At 37.2% G+C, this 14,911-nt stretch overlaps 1 long non-coding RNA gene across 8 annotated transcripts in view; it reads right to left on the bottom strand.

Moving 5' to 3' along the window:
* Window positions 1–14,911, bottom strand: part of LOC138921894 (uncharacterized) — a 186,062-nt gene that overhangs the window by 138,410 nt on the left and 32,741 nt on the right. For 3 of the 8 annotated variants that reach the window (XR_011434873.1, XR_011434876.1, XR_011434878.1), the window contains exons 3-4: window positions 4,257–4,328; window positions 1,397–1,484 (exon numbers count right to left, since the gene is read on the bottom strand). The exons of 2 other annotated variants lie outside the window; for them this stretch is intronic. This is a non-coding gene — a long non-coding RNA (uncharacterized lncRNA). The remainder of the gene's footprint in view (window positions 1–1,396; window positions 1,485–4,256; window positions 4,329–14,911) is intronic. 3 more of the 8 variants (XR_011434872.1, XR_011434874.1, XR_011434875.1) reach the window with 1 other exon arrangement.

Raw genomic sequence — 14,911 nt, 5'->3', positions numbered from 1 at the left:
TAATGTTGGGCTAAAGAAAGGCAAACAAGTTCCCTTTTATTTATTTATTTATTTATTTATTTTGAGGAAGATCAGCGCTGAGCTAACATCTGCCAAGCCTCCTCTTTTTGCTGAGGAAGACTGGCCCTGAGCTAACATTCGTGCCCATCTTCCTCTACTTTATATGTGGGATGCCTACCACAGCATAGCTTGATGAGCGGTGCCATGTCTGTACCCAGGATCCGAACCGGCGGACCCCAGGCCGCCAAAGCAGAACGTGTGCATTAACTGCTGCACCACTGGGCCGGCCCCACAAGTTCCCTAATTGGAGTGATTCTCAACACTAATAATAGGCTTATATTCAAGACAAATGCCCAAAAGAAGATTCAGTGTACAATATTTCCTAAATTAATTTTTATTGTGTTAAAAAACATAAAATTTACCATCTTAACCATTTTAAGTGTACAGTACATTAATGTTAACTAGATGCAAACTGTTGTGCAACAGATCTCTAGATCTTTTTCATCTTGGAAAACTAAAGCTTTATATCCATTGAACAATTCTTTTTTTCCACCTCCCCTCAGCCACTTGCAACTACTATTCTATTTTCTGTTTTTAAGTGTTTGACAACTTTAGATACCTCATATAAGTGCAATCATATAATATTTGTCTTTTTGTGCCTGGCTTATATCATTTAGCATGATATCCTCAAAGTTCATCCATGTTGTAGCATACGACATGATTTTCTTCTTTTTTAAAGGTTGAAAAATTATTCCAGTGTATGCATGTACCACATATTCTTTATCCATTCATCCACTGATGGACATTTAGGTTCTTTTGATACCTTAACTACTGTGAATATTACTGCTATGAACATAGGAGTGCAGGTACCTCTTTGAGATCCTGATTTCAATTCCTTTGGATAAATACCCAGTAGCGGGATTGCTGGATAATATGGTAGTCCTATTTTTAATTCTTTTAAGCAAGCTCCATACTGTTTTCCATAGTGGTTGCACCATTTTACATTCCTTTCCCAAATTAATTTTGAACGTGGAAATGTTTTCTTTTGGCACATTTATTAACTTCTCATGGAAAACGAGAATACCAAACGATATAGTGTGGGAGACACTATTATAGGATGCCCTGGATTTTGACAAGGAAAAGAACAACTTCCAGGCTGAGTGCTACCTCAGATAGTATTCTTCCATTATGCTAGATATATTATCTGTTTTGCTATCAGACTTCCTGCCCTTGGGAAGCTCATAATCATTTAGGGGTGAGAGAACTCATTCACATTTAACAATTAGAACGATAAAAGTATGTACTCAAGGCTTAAATTTAAGAGATAAATACATTCTTTTTAATAATGAAATAGTACAGAAAAGTTTTATATTTAGGAGATGTTAGCAATACTGACCTCATTTAAAGTCTCTGAATTTGCTTTGGCTTGTAGGCAACACAAGGACCGGTGGTCTACATCGACTGAATACCCATTATCCATGGGCCTGAAATTAAGAGGATATGAAGAGAAGCGAAAGATGTCATGACATAAATTATACTCTAATGATCTGACCGCCTATGAAATTAATCTCCACTTAAGCATCTCTTCCTGCTTAGTATGAGCCTATGTTGATCATTGTCTGGCAGATTTTCTGATATTGTCAGACAGACAATACAATGCAAACCAGTTTCAAAGTGCAATTGCAAATCTTGCAAAACATTCAGGATTGCACGCAGTTGCTGAAAGAGACACTGAAGAACTACTCTGATTGTATGCAACACCATTGACAGTTGAAGATCTGGTAGAGTAAGACCAGTTAACAAACGGAGAAAAGAAAACTAACAAGAATGATACCAAGGTAGTAGACACATCAAAAGAAAATGACTTAAATATCAAAGGTTTAGGAGAAGTCCTTGGAAAATTAATAAAGCCCTTGACAATTTTAGCCTTTTAAGCATTTGATCCTAAAAATACTGCAAAACTACAAGTTTGCCCAAGTTCCGGTACATTTTGGTGAAAATAAACTTTATCTTAACATTTTTGGTTTCCATTTTACGAAAACTGGGATATTGGTGCTATCAAGGTTTGACTCGTATAGACAACATCACTAGTCAAACAAAACAGTCCTTTATTCTGCTTGGAAAATTGGCCAAACACATTGCATCTTCTCAGCTATTCTGGGAAAGAATGGTTGCACTTGGAAGGTTTTTTATTTACTTCAGTTTGCAAATATTCTAGACATTTACAGGTGCCAAATATCTGAGCTCTAAATAAACATGGTAGCATTCTATTTCATTTATCTCCGTTTCCAGATGCAGTACCTGGCATAGTACTGAGCATTGAGTCAGTGCTCCAAAAAAATTAAATTAATTTGAACCCCTTCCCTGAAGATTTACAATCAAGAAGGTTTAGCCACTTTGATTTTCCAAGCTTTAAGAACAGGTCCCTAAGCACTTACAGCTGGACACTTGTTCAGCAAGGAACGGCTAGGCTCCCACTCAAGATGCAGCCATTATGAGGACTTTGTGCACGCTGCAACCTATAAGGACGCAATCAGCGATTCCTGGACAATACGACAGTTTTTGAGTATGTAGATGGCGATCCTCTTTAGTTTCCTTAGATAGATTCATCAAGGAACAAAGCGTGTAATTTGTTAATTAAGATTAAAATTATGTAGACATGATCTGAACTGGAAAAAGCCAGAGGGTTATAACTTCTTTTCTATCTTTTCAGAACAGCCATGTTTTTGCAAATACATGGTATTTAGATGTACAAATACTAAAGTAAGTTATTTAGCATCATTCACAAAGTAGAACAAATGTATTAATGTGTTTTTAAAAATGTGCTTATATTTATTTTAATATTCCTGATTAAATGTCTGAAAGGACTTTTTTATGAGCAAGCTTAGCACAGAGATTCATTATTACCATATTTACTTAAAAATTTCCCACTTAGGCGCTGGCCCTGTGGCCGAGTGGTTAAGTTCATGCGCTCTGCTGCAGGCGGCCCAGTGTTTCGTTGGTTCGAATCCTAGGCACGGACATGGCACTGCTCATCAAACCACGCTGAGGCAGCGTCCCACATGCCACAACTAGAAGGACCCACAACGAAGAATATACAACTATGTACTGGGGGGCTTTGAGGAGAAAAAGGAAAAAAATAAAATCTTAAAAAATTAGGGCTTTCTTTCTAGAAAAAAAAAAAATCTCCCGCTTAGAGGAGGCATTTTGATTGTGATAGAGGAGACTATAAAGGTGAATTCTGAAACCACCGCTACTCCTCCATGGATATATAGTATAATTTCCTCCATGGATAAGTTTTTAGAGGTATCTTAAGAGGCCTAAACAATGATTAAGTTATCTTCCTTTTACGTTCAGCAGAGTTGTTTATACCTTCTAAACTGCTCTGACCAAGCCTTCAGAGGGGTCACCGTTAGTAAACATGGTGCCTACCCACTAGGGAGATCAGACGAAAAAATTCATATATTTTTCCTCATCACTGGGAAAGAGAAATTATAAGGAAAGAGAATTTTATGAGAAAAAGCAATAAGAATCAAAATTGCATCTGCCTTTAATAAACAATTGATGACTCCCTTCATTAAATGTATGGAATCTTCAGAGACGAAGTCTATGCCAGAAATTCCTATTAAATATAGCATCTCGCAAATGTTCTCATTCTTCAAGAAAAAACAGGCAAAACAATTCTTCAAGCAAAAACAAAGTTGCACCATCCCTACCCACTCCATGTACTTCTGCATCCCCTTCAATCCATCTGTATATCCACTCATGCAGCCAGCAACATTTATTGAGGAGCTTACTATTTACCTACCATTTTAAACTGGGATTTTGAGATGGTTTAAAGGTAATCAGTGTACAGGAAATTTCAGGTTCTCTAAGATATTCAAAATCATTGTGATATCCAGAAAGATTTTACATGTATATCTTTCACAGGCGTTCCTTAATGCTTGATAGTTTAGTTCACATTTCAGTTATTCAGCAGATATCCAAAGTAAATGCTAATTTGAAAAAAAAAAAGCCTAGACTCTTACTTCTTTTTGCTGTAAAAACATAATCCTAAAAGGAATATATGCTCAGTGTGCCACATGTTGAAGAAAAAGAACATTCATCAAGCTCATTTCTTGCAGAGCAAATCCTCCCACATCCTTCAGTCCAGCCACAACATCTGGATAATTGGCTCCAGCCTGGCAGGAGCTCCCCCACCAAGATTTCTGGATAATTCTTGATCATTAGGCATACAAACTCTCCTCACTGCTCACCTTGAATGTTGTTTCTCCCTTCTGTCTTGTCTACTGTCTGCAGTTTCAGCTGCTCACCAACTATTAAAGCATCTGAAGAAATTTAGGAAAATTCTGTTTTAAATGAGCTCTCTTTAAGAAAATACACAACTCCAGAAATGATATGAAAGTTTCTTTTCCTTGTAGTGATGCAGATGATATTCTCCCACCTTCCTTGGCATTACTGTTAAAGGTTTAGTTAACTCAATTCTTCCTGTACAACTCTTTGGGCCTCCAGAACGGAGGAAAAAAAGTCCTAAATCCTTCTCATATTGATCTTATTGAAAGCAAAACCCAATGATTATCATTTTTAGATTGTCTAATCATTAGGATCAGAGTTTCCCTTCAGCCCAGAGTACTGATCTTTCTAGATTTAAGATGAAATTTAAAGTACTTTCCAACCCTCATAAAATTCTATGACCAGCTCGTACATTCTTTTTAGCTCATAAGTCTTATAATAACCAGTACTTTATGCAGTGTGTGTCACATAGTAGGTTTGCAATAGGTATTTATTCAATGAATGAATGAAAGACTAACTTTATGTTTGTAAAATGCTTCAGAATTTATCTTCTGGAAATATTACAGCCAAAACTGATATTCAGCTGATATGCACAGTTACAGTCTTAAAAATTTTCAGGACTTGCAGAGTCACCTTTGTCTGTCGGTGCTCATTGTATTCTGGTTATTAAATGTTTTGAATATCTCTTTTAGCAAGAATTCTGAACAAGAGAATTACATATAGAGTTTTTACTTTAAACATGTTTTCATAGAGTGTTTAGGATCCAGGCCCTTCCTTCTGAGTAGCAGTGACTGAGTTTACCTGAGTTTGGAGGTAGTCACGGATCAAGCAGAGAAGTGAAACTACCAGGAAAAAAAGGGCAGGCAGTGTGTGTGGGGGTGAAATTATTGTACCATGCCTGGGTTTTAAAAATGGAGATTAGGGTCCACCCTGGTTGCATAGTGGTTAAGTTCACACACACCTCTTCAGTGGCCTGAGGTTCATGGGTTTGGATCCTGGGCACGGATCTACACACTGCTGATCAAGCCATGCTGTGCCAGCAACCCACATACAAAATAGAGGAATATTGGCATAGATGTTCGCTCACGAATAATCTTCCTCACACACACAAAAAAGGAGACTAGGGTGTAAAGTTACGGTTTTCCAGGGGTGAAAGTGTCAGAGACACAGGAAGCCAGAGTTAGATTGCTATTTATAGGTCAAGAACAAGGGAGGTCAGATATCTCTTTGAAACCTTGTTTTCATTTCCTTTGGGTATAAACTCAGAAGTAGAATTGATGGATCCTATGGTATTTCTATTTTTAACTTTTTGAGGAGCTTCCATACTGTTTTCCACAGTGGTTGGACCAATTTACATTCCCACCAACAGTGCACAAGGGTTCCCTTTTCTCTACATCCTCACCAGCACTTGCTATCTCTTGTCTTTTTGATAATAGCCATTCTAACAGGTGTGAGGTGATAGCTCATCGTGGTTTTGATTTGCATTTCCCTGATGATGAGTGATGTTGAGCATCTTTTCATGTGCCTGTTGGCCATTTTGATGTCCTTTTTGGAAAAATATTTATTTGTTCTGCCTGTTTTTTAATTGGATTGTTGTATGCCTATCAACAGATGAATGGATAAAAAAGTTGAGGTAAATATACATAATGGAATATCATTCAGCCATGAGAAAGAAGGAAATCCTGTTAGTTGTGACAACACAGCTAGACCCTAGCATATTATGCTAAATGAGATAAGTCAGACAGAGAAAGACAAGTACTGTATAATATCACTTATATATGGAATCTAAAAAAGTCAAATCTGTGAAAAACAGAGAGTAAAATGGTGGTTAGCAGGAAATGAGGGGCAGGGGGATAAGACTGATATTGCTTAGGGGTCCAAATTTGCAGTGAGTAGTAAATAAGCCATAGAGAGCTGATGTACAGTATAATGAATACAGACAGTAATATTGTATTATAATCATGTAATGTGATAAAGATCACTACAACAGCAATCATATTATAATATATAAATGTATCAAAGTAACACATTGTACATCTTCAATTTACACAATGTCATATGTCAAATTTATTCAATAAAAAAAAGAACAAGGAGGACAGAAGCTACAACAAGATGGATCACAAGAAGCCCACCCTGTCCTCAGCAGAGAGTTCAGCTATGCTGACACCAAGCACCCACTCATTATCAGCCTAGATCAGGTTAACCAATTATTGCCCCATCCAACTACTCCCCACTCAGGCCTTAATAACCTCTCAAATCTAGACTGTCAGCTAAATAATACGTTTCAGCTTCTGCCCTTCAGGGGCTACTAAATTTTCCTCTTCCACGCAGCAAAGCAATGTTTTGTATAAAGTGTGTGTTTTGTGGGGAAGGGATGGCACTCCCGTGCTATGTTAGTTTTGTTTCTCTGCATGCTCAGTGAAGTCAGTTGTGCCCAGATATTCCATTTTACCTTGAAACAGACTTTTAAAATGCTAGACAGACTCATGCAGTGTTCTTGACCATTTGTAGGTCCCAAACATAAGCCATTTTCATATCTCTCACCTTACTAACTTTACCTGAGATCAACATAGTGTGTAAAATTGTCAAAGCACTAAAGAAACTCATTTCCACCCTTCATTCAGAAATATAAATACAAAAATCCTAATCAAAAGCTCTCAGTGCCTAAAACCCTGAGCTGCACCATCAGACTCAATGTTGCTTCATGATTTCTTAAATAACATTCTACAGAATCACCTTGTATATGGAAGACATGGTGAAACTCTTAACTGGATTCAATTCGACATTTTTAATGGCCCAGAAAAAGGTCCTAGACAGTGAAATAGCATTGCTAAATGTCTCCTAAATCAAAGGGGCAGTTACCAATTTTAATTCTGCTCAAAATATGCAGACAGAGGGTTGTGACCAACTGAGTCAACAGAACACAGGTGGTGCCTGCATCCCTCAAATCTACAGGTCATTTCAGATATACCAACCTCTGTTTTGGCTCCTGAGGATTATATTAACCCTGTGCTTGCCGACTCAAGGTTATAGAGTGCAGATTCTCAAAGAGGAAGGGCCATTGTTGGAGTTTGCCATTCAAAATTCATTTTAAAATGTCCTAGTGGCAGCCAATTTTCGACAAGGGAGCCAAGAACATACAATGGAGAAAGGAGAGTCTCTTCAATAAATGGTATTGGGAAAACTGGACAGCCACATGTAAAAGAATGAAAGTAGACCATTATCTTATACCATGCACAAAAATCAACTCAAAATGGATTAAAGACTTGAATGCAAGATCTGAAACCATCAGACTTCTAGAGGAAAGCATAGGCAGGACACTCTTCGACATTGGTCTTAGCAGCATTTTTTCAAATACCATGTCTGACCAGGCAAGGGAAACAATAGAAAAAAATAAACAAATGGGACTACATCAAACTAAAAAGCTTCTGCACAGCAAAGGAAGCCATCAACAAAACAAAAAGACAACCTAACAATTGGGAGAAAATATTTGCAAACCATATATCAGGTAAGGGGTTAATATCCAAAATATACAAAGAACTTATGCATCTCAACAACAAAAAAAACCAACAACTCAATTGAAAAATGGGCAAAACATGTGAACAGAGATTTCTCCAAAGAAGATATGCAGATGGCCAACAGGCACATGAAAGGATGTTCAACATCCTTAATTATCAGGGAAATGCAAATCAAAACTACAATGAGATATCACCTCACTCCCATCAGAATGGCTATAATTAAAAAGACAGGAAACAATAAGTGTTGGAGAGGATGTGGAGAGATGGGAACCCTCATACACGGCTGGTGGGAGTGCAAACTGGTGCAGCCACTATGGAAAACAGTATGGAGATTTCTCAGAAAATTAAGAATAGAACTACCATATGATCCAGCTATTCCACTGCTGGGTGTTTATCCAAAGAACATGAAAACAGGAATGCATAAAGATACATGCATCCCTCTGTTTATTGCAGCATTATTCACAATAGCCAAGACTAGAAAGCAACCTAGGTGCCCATCAAGGGATGAATGGATAAAGAAGATCTGGTATATATACACAATGGAATACTACTCAGCCATAAGAAATGATGAAATCCGGCCGTTTGTGACAACTTGGATAGACCTTGAGGGTATCATGCTGAGTGAAATAAGTCAGAGGGAGAAAGTTAAATATCATATGATCTCACTCATATGTAGAAGATAAAAACAACAAACAAACACATCGTAACAGAGATTGGACTGGTGGTTATCAGAAGGGAAGTGGGGAGGGATGCTGGCGAAAGGGCTGATTAGGCTCACATGTGTAGTGATGGATGGTAATTAGTCTTTCAGTGGTGAATATGATGTGATCTACACAGAAATTGAAATATATTATGACCTACACCTGAAATTTATATAATGGTATAAACCAATGTTACCACAATAAAAAAAATAAAAATAAAATATTCTAGTGGTATCATATAATCTCACATTACCTTACTTCAGGTAAGCATTTTTGCTTCAAGGTAACAAAAGACAGAAGTTATAGCATATTCAGAGAGATGACAGCAAGACACCTCTGAATACTGCAACACTTGCAGTGGTATTAAGCAGTGGCCATGAGTGTAAGATGGCGTGGTCCTAGCTTGTTAAAGACACTTTCCACAACTCTGTTTCAAAGGACTACTCTCTGATGTTATTGACCCTTCAGGAGTAAAATAATAAGAGTCCATGTGGTTGGAAGCTTCCCCATATACATGCATTGTGGCTCCTCCACAGAGAGGCTTGCACTTGTAACAGTAAGGAGGTGGTACAGAAACCTCTTAGGAAGTGACTAGGAAAGCATTCATATCCTTAGAGGTGCTGGTTATAGGAAGTGATAACAAATTTCCTAAAGTGTCCTCTAGAAAACTGGGAGGTTGCAGGAAGTCTGAGCTATAGACACCATTTATATGCATCTACTTATCATCCATCTTCTTCCACCAAGGACTTGATGTCATAAGCATTTATAAAAGAAGAAAACAAATAGTTTAAAGAAACAGGGCAAGTGGAAAATAATAAAAGCCAGAGGGAAGATCAGCCACCAGAATTGTATACCTATGGTCACATGAAATTACTGAAAGTGGGCTTCAAATTTGGTTTTAAGCTATCTACTGGCTGAAGTGAAGAAGGAAACTTGATCAGTTATAAAACTTAACTATCAGAAAACTTAACTTAACAGAAAATAACTATCTGAACAAAGCTTTAGCATTTATGTGCTTGAAAGTTAAAATTGTGTCATTACATTGATAAAATGTGGTAGTATCTGAGACTCAGGAACTCAAACCCAAAGTGCTACAATAATAGCGTCCATCCTAAATGTACTGAATGTAAAGGACAAAGATGTTGAAAAGTAATTTAAAATACATGAAAAATGAGCTTGATAGTTGATGAATGAATTCTCAAAAATCAAAATATCTTGCTTCACAAAAACAGAAAGCAAAAAATCTTGAAACACTCAGCAACCAAAGTACAGATTTTAAACCACACACTGAAGTTTTTAAAGCATTATTTTGCTGCCAAAGAGTGGAGTGTAAGAGAAAAATCAGGAAGAACTGCAAGGAAAAACAAATCAGCTTTTGTGATAAACTGGCCCATACAAAAGCTATAGGCTATCCCAGAACTGAAGGAAGCACCAAGTATTCAATTTCATCCAGACCTAAAATGGCAGGACTCACAAAAATTGCTGCACTGAAGCAAAAAGAAAGAGATCCTGAGGATGAAGTCTAGATGTTAAAAGCCCTTCAACTCTCTGTTACACTTCCTGAAAATCCCCCAGTGCCATAAAGAAAAGAAAGTAATATTTCTTATGTGGCTACTATAGCTGCAAAAATAGAAACACCTAGAAATTCTAAGCAACCTCTTCTAACAGAAATATCCTCATATTAGCATAGTCCTCCTCCTACCCACACACACTCTTGCTGATTATAAAGTAGTGTTGTTGGGGTTGGATGGACATTGTGTACTTTAGAAGCCTAGTGTAATTTATTTGTATGCTGGAGGAGATGAGAACTACACTATTGTGCAGTTGTTAGCTGTAGCAGAGTTCCAGTGCTGAAACCAGCTCAGTTTCTTTCTATTACAAGAATCTCAAAACGCTAAGGAAAATGGACCAAATAAAGTTGGAATTTTTGGCTCAAGTTCAATCCAGTTGCTCCCATGCAGATATATAGTGAAACTTTCTTTTCTGGAAAAAAATAATAAGGCAAAAAAATTAAAAGGCAGAAACAAAAAACAACTTACCAAAAACCTGTTTAACAAAGTTAAACTTGATTAAATTCAAAGCCTGGAATCCACAGGGCTACAAATGTGATAGTGACATTTGCAAGGTATGTGCCTATAAAACAGTAATTTATATATTAGAGTTATTGTCATGAAAGCACTGAACCATCTCTTCTCCTAGATTTAAAATATTATGTCCTGAGTGTTGAGAGAGTAAATGAAATAAAATTAACTCCACTCTGCCAAAGTGACTATTGATAACAATGAACATTCTTAGAACTCGACATGATTTTACACCGTTTTTTTACAGTGCTACTTGGTTCTTAAAAGACTTATCTATATCTCCTCCAGCTTTAGTATTAATGATTTAAATCAAATTATTACAAGTATAAAAAATATTCTTAGGAAATAATTTTGGAACCCAAGGAACACATGAAGCCCTCAGCCAGAGGCTAAGGCCAAATGGCCTGCTCCTCCACCCCATAGATCAGAAATAGAGCGCTCTGTACAGTTGTTCCCAATCTTTCCTGTTCAAATCCCTGGCCCCTCATCCTCTCCAACACTAAGGATACTGAGACCACCTGAGGTGAGAACTCTCTCTCCTCTTTTCTAGCTCCAAATCTCATGTTTGCCACACCTTCCTTTTCTAAGTCACAATATTTTTATATTGCCACCAATCCTTTTTTCCTCCTTCTCAGAGGATGAGGTGCTCCCCTTGTACTCCTTCCCATCATATTTCTCCATCCATCCTTGTTCCAACATTCACTCTTTCTCTTGGGGCATCTTCAATCTCTCTCTCTTTACTGCTGTCTTTTCTCTACGTGAAAACATGCCCAGTTCTCTCATCGCTTCCACAATTTTTTAAAATGCCTTTTATTTACCCTGTGATTTCTTACAGTTACCTTCTTAATCCTCCCACCTATGTTATAACCAATAAGCGTAAATAGTGATAAACTCAATCCTTGCTATCAAAAAACAATCTAACAAAAATGAATATAGAGTTCTCAACCTAATCATCCTTGATTTCTCTACAGAAGTATTTGAAACTGTTGACTACCCCTTCTAAGAGAAGTTTCTCCCTTGCATTTTGTGGTGGTATTCTAGTTGTACTACTCCAACCCCTCCTCTATTGGCTTGGCTAGCTCCTTTTCTAACTCCGTAAATGTGGATTTTCTCCAAGGTTCAAGCCTGAGGTCCGTTTCTCTTTCTACACTCTTTCCTAAGGTATTCTCTTTCCTCTTTTAGCTTCAGCTCTCACTTCTGTACACTTTTCTCCTTAGTCTCTTTCTCTACAATTCAATCACTGTCCTAAGACACCATTGTCAGTAGTCCCTCCTTGTGTGTGGTTTCACTTTCCGCGGTTTCAGATACCTGCAGTCCACCATGGTCCAAAAATGTTAAATTGAAATTCCCATAAATAAACAATTTATAAGTTTTAAATTGCATGATCTTCTGAGCAGTGTGAGGAAATTTCGTGCTGTCCCCCTCCATCCCGCCTGGACATGTATCATCCCTTTGTCCAGCGTATCTACTATACATATACATACTACCCGTCCATTAGTCACTTAGTAGCCGTCTGTTTTATCAGATCAACTGTGGTGATATTGCAGTGCTTGTGTTCAAGTAACCCTTATTTTACTTACTAATGGCCCCAAAGTGCAAGAGTAGTGACGCTGGCAATTCAGATATGCCAGAGAGAAGCCGTAAAGTGCTTCCTTTAAGTGAAAGGTGAAAGTTCTCAACTTAATAAGGAAAGAAAAAAAATCATATGGTGAGATTGCTAAGATCTACAGTAACTTTTATTACAATATATTGCTATAATTGTTCTATTTTATTATTAGTTATTGTTGTTAGTCTCTTACTGTGCCTAATTTATAAATTAAACTTTATCATAGGCATATATGGATAGGAAAAAACATAATATACATAGGGATTGGTACTATCCATGGTTTTAGGTATCCACTGGGGGTCTTGAAAAATATCCCCCACAGATAAGGGGATGGAAGGGCTACTGTATGTTTTAAAAAAATTGCTGTATAACACTACAGCATATTTTACAAGCACATTAAACCCAATCTGCCAAAAACAGACCCACCATTTTTCTTAACAAACCAGAAGCTCTTCTTCCAGACTTCCAGCTATCTGCTAATAAAAATCTTTAAAAATAATAGTAATGGAAAAAATAATAATAGAAAACATTTATTGAGCACTTTCTATGTGCCAACCACTATTATAAAATGATTTACATTTAACATCATACACATCTCATAATCTACAGAATACACACCATTACTATCATTATTTTACAGAAAAGGAAACTGAGACTCTGAAGATTAAATAACTTGCACAAAGTTAATAGCAAGTAAATGAGGGAGGCTGACTTCAAACCCAAACACACTAGGCTAAACTATTAAGGACAAGTAATCCTAACAGTAGGAATTTGGATTTAAAAAAAAATTAATGCTCTGTAATGATTCATTTTCAAACAGTTCATTTTGCTTAATGCCAAGTACATCATGACCCAGCAGCTGGAGTTATATGAAGTTGACTGGAGAAAGGAAGGTTATGATATTGTTTTATTTCTTTAATGGGTACGAATGAGACATTAAAAATCTCCTTTATTGTACAATATAATTGCCTCTGAGTTCATCCATTCATTCATCTGTTTACTACACCTTTGTTAAGTAGCTCCTATGAGCCCAAATTGAACTAGAATTTGAGGTCAATCTGCAATTTGCCATAAAAACATGAAGAAGCAAACAATTGAGGGGGTGGGAGACTCTTTTATAAACAGGGTGCTTTTGCATTTTCATGACCAATAAATACTTTTGCATGGTAACTCAGTGACTCTGCTTGTACCCTTTGATCATAAGAGCATTAAAGACTGCCTTTTTATGTCAATACAAGTAGTCACATATGAACCTAAGAAGAAATGTCTTCACATTAGTCCTTTTCATATGGGGAGGAGAAGAAATACATTGAGATTTATCCAATCTATGTATATCCCACACCTATTCAGTACTCACAAAAACCTCAAGGGAATGGATCAAGACGAGCAAACATATCTTGACTCAACTAAGGTGTACAATGATGGTAATAATTTATGTGTACATTGACACTGCAAACTTCAAAGTATGCTCACAGAGACATCATTTAATTTTACATAAAAGGAAACACAACGTTTGCCTTCAGCAAAATAATAAATTATACTAAGTCTTTTAGGAATCTGTCCAGGCCCCCCAAGTTTTACCCTCACACCCTTCTGCCAAGTTCTTCTCATTCTACATATCCTCTGGATTTTTTGGGGGGGTCACTATGGTCAATCACCTAACTCAGAAGAATAGGCCTTTAAAGAGAGAACATACTTCAGTAATTAATTCATTTAACAAACATTTATGGAACTCCTACTATGTGCCAGGCACTATGCTAGATGTTGGGAATAAAATCGTTCGCAGAAAATATAGTGCCATCCTCAACTGGAGTTGCTCCACCAGCAACACAGAACACTACAAATTGGACAAGAGAGAAGTGTCCTGACTCCTTTATCTGTTCTTGTATCAGATTTGTCCCTTCGAACTCTGGTTTTAGTTTGCTCTTGCTCAGACTCAGAGACACAGTTTTTTGACTTGGGTTATCAGAGCTTGGTTCATCAGCAACTCTACTTTCACACTACATCCAGTCTTTGCCACCCTGTGTCCTGTCTATAATACTCATAGAATCTGTCATTCTGGGGTTTGCTATGTCTACCTCAGCAGTAAGAGCTTAACCAGTCTGCAGTCCCATTATGGAAACTAAGTTAAGATCCCTGCCTCCTTTCTTTAATTTCTTGCTCTTACATCTCTCTTTTATTCCATTGTCTTCTCATTCACATTGGTCTCATTTTCTCCTTCCATGCCTCTCGCTTCACCCTCTTTGTCCTTTGGCCTGCACCCTTTAAAACTCTGGTAATATACACTGGAAATCTCCCAAATCACTCTATAATAAGGCCTGAAAATCTGTAATGCATTTATTAATGGATTGTGCATATTTTCCAGACATCCTACATCCCAACGCTGACATAGCTATCATGGAGTCCAGCTTACTCAACCAAAGAAACTTCCTTCAGTGAAGTCATAAGAGTCTCTCAAAACCAACTGATCACCTCTGGAATGTGTGAATCTTCTTTAGTAGTCAACCTTCTTAAAAACATCATCATATGAGTCATTTGCTCTTCATGATCACCATTTTTTTAGCAAATGTCCAAGCTTGCTGCTTAGTAGAGGTAAGGTTTTGGATTCTGGTCTTTCCAAGAGGTTTGGAAAACCTACCAAATACCATGACATAAGAATATGCCCATATTCCCTCTGTGGAAGGTTACACCTTAGTTCTCAAACATCCCCTG

This window comes from Equus caballus, chromosome X, assembly GCF_041296265.1.
Source record: "Equus caballus isolate H_3958 breed thoroughbred chromosome X, TB-T2T, whole genome shotgun sequence".
Taxonomy (NCBI): Eukaryota; Metazoa; Chordata; class Mammalia; order Perissodactyla; family Equidae; genus Equus; species Equus caballus.
This window is presented reverse-complemented; position numbering and strand designations above follow the sequence as displayed.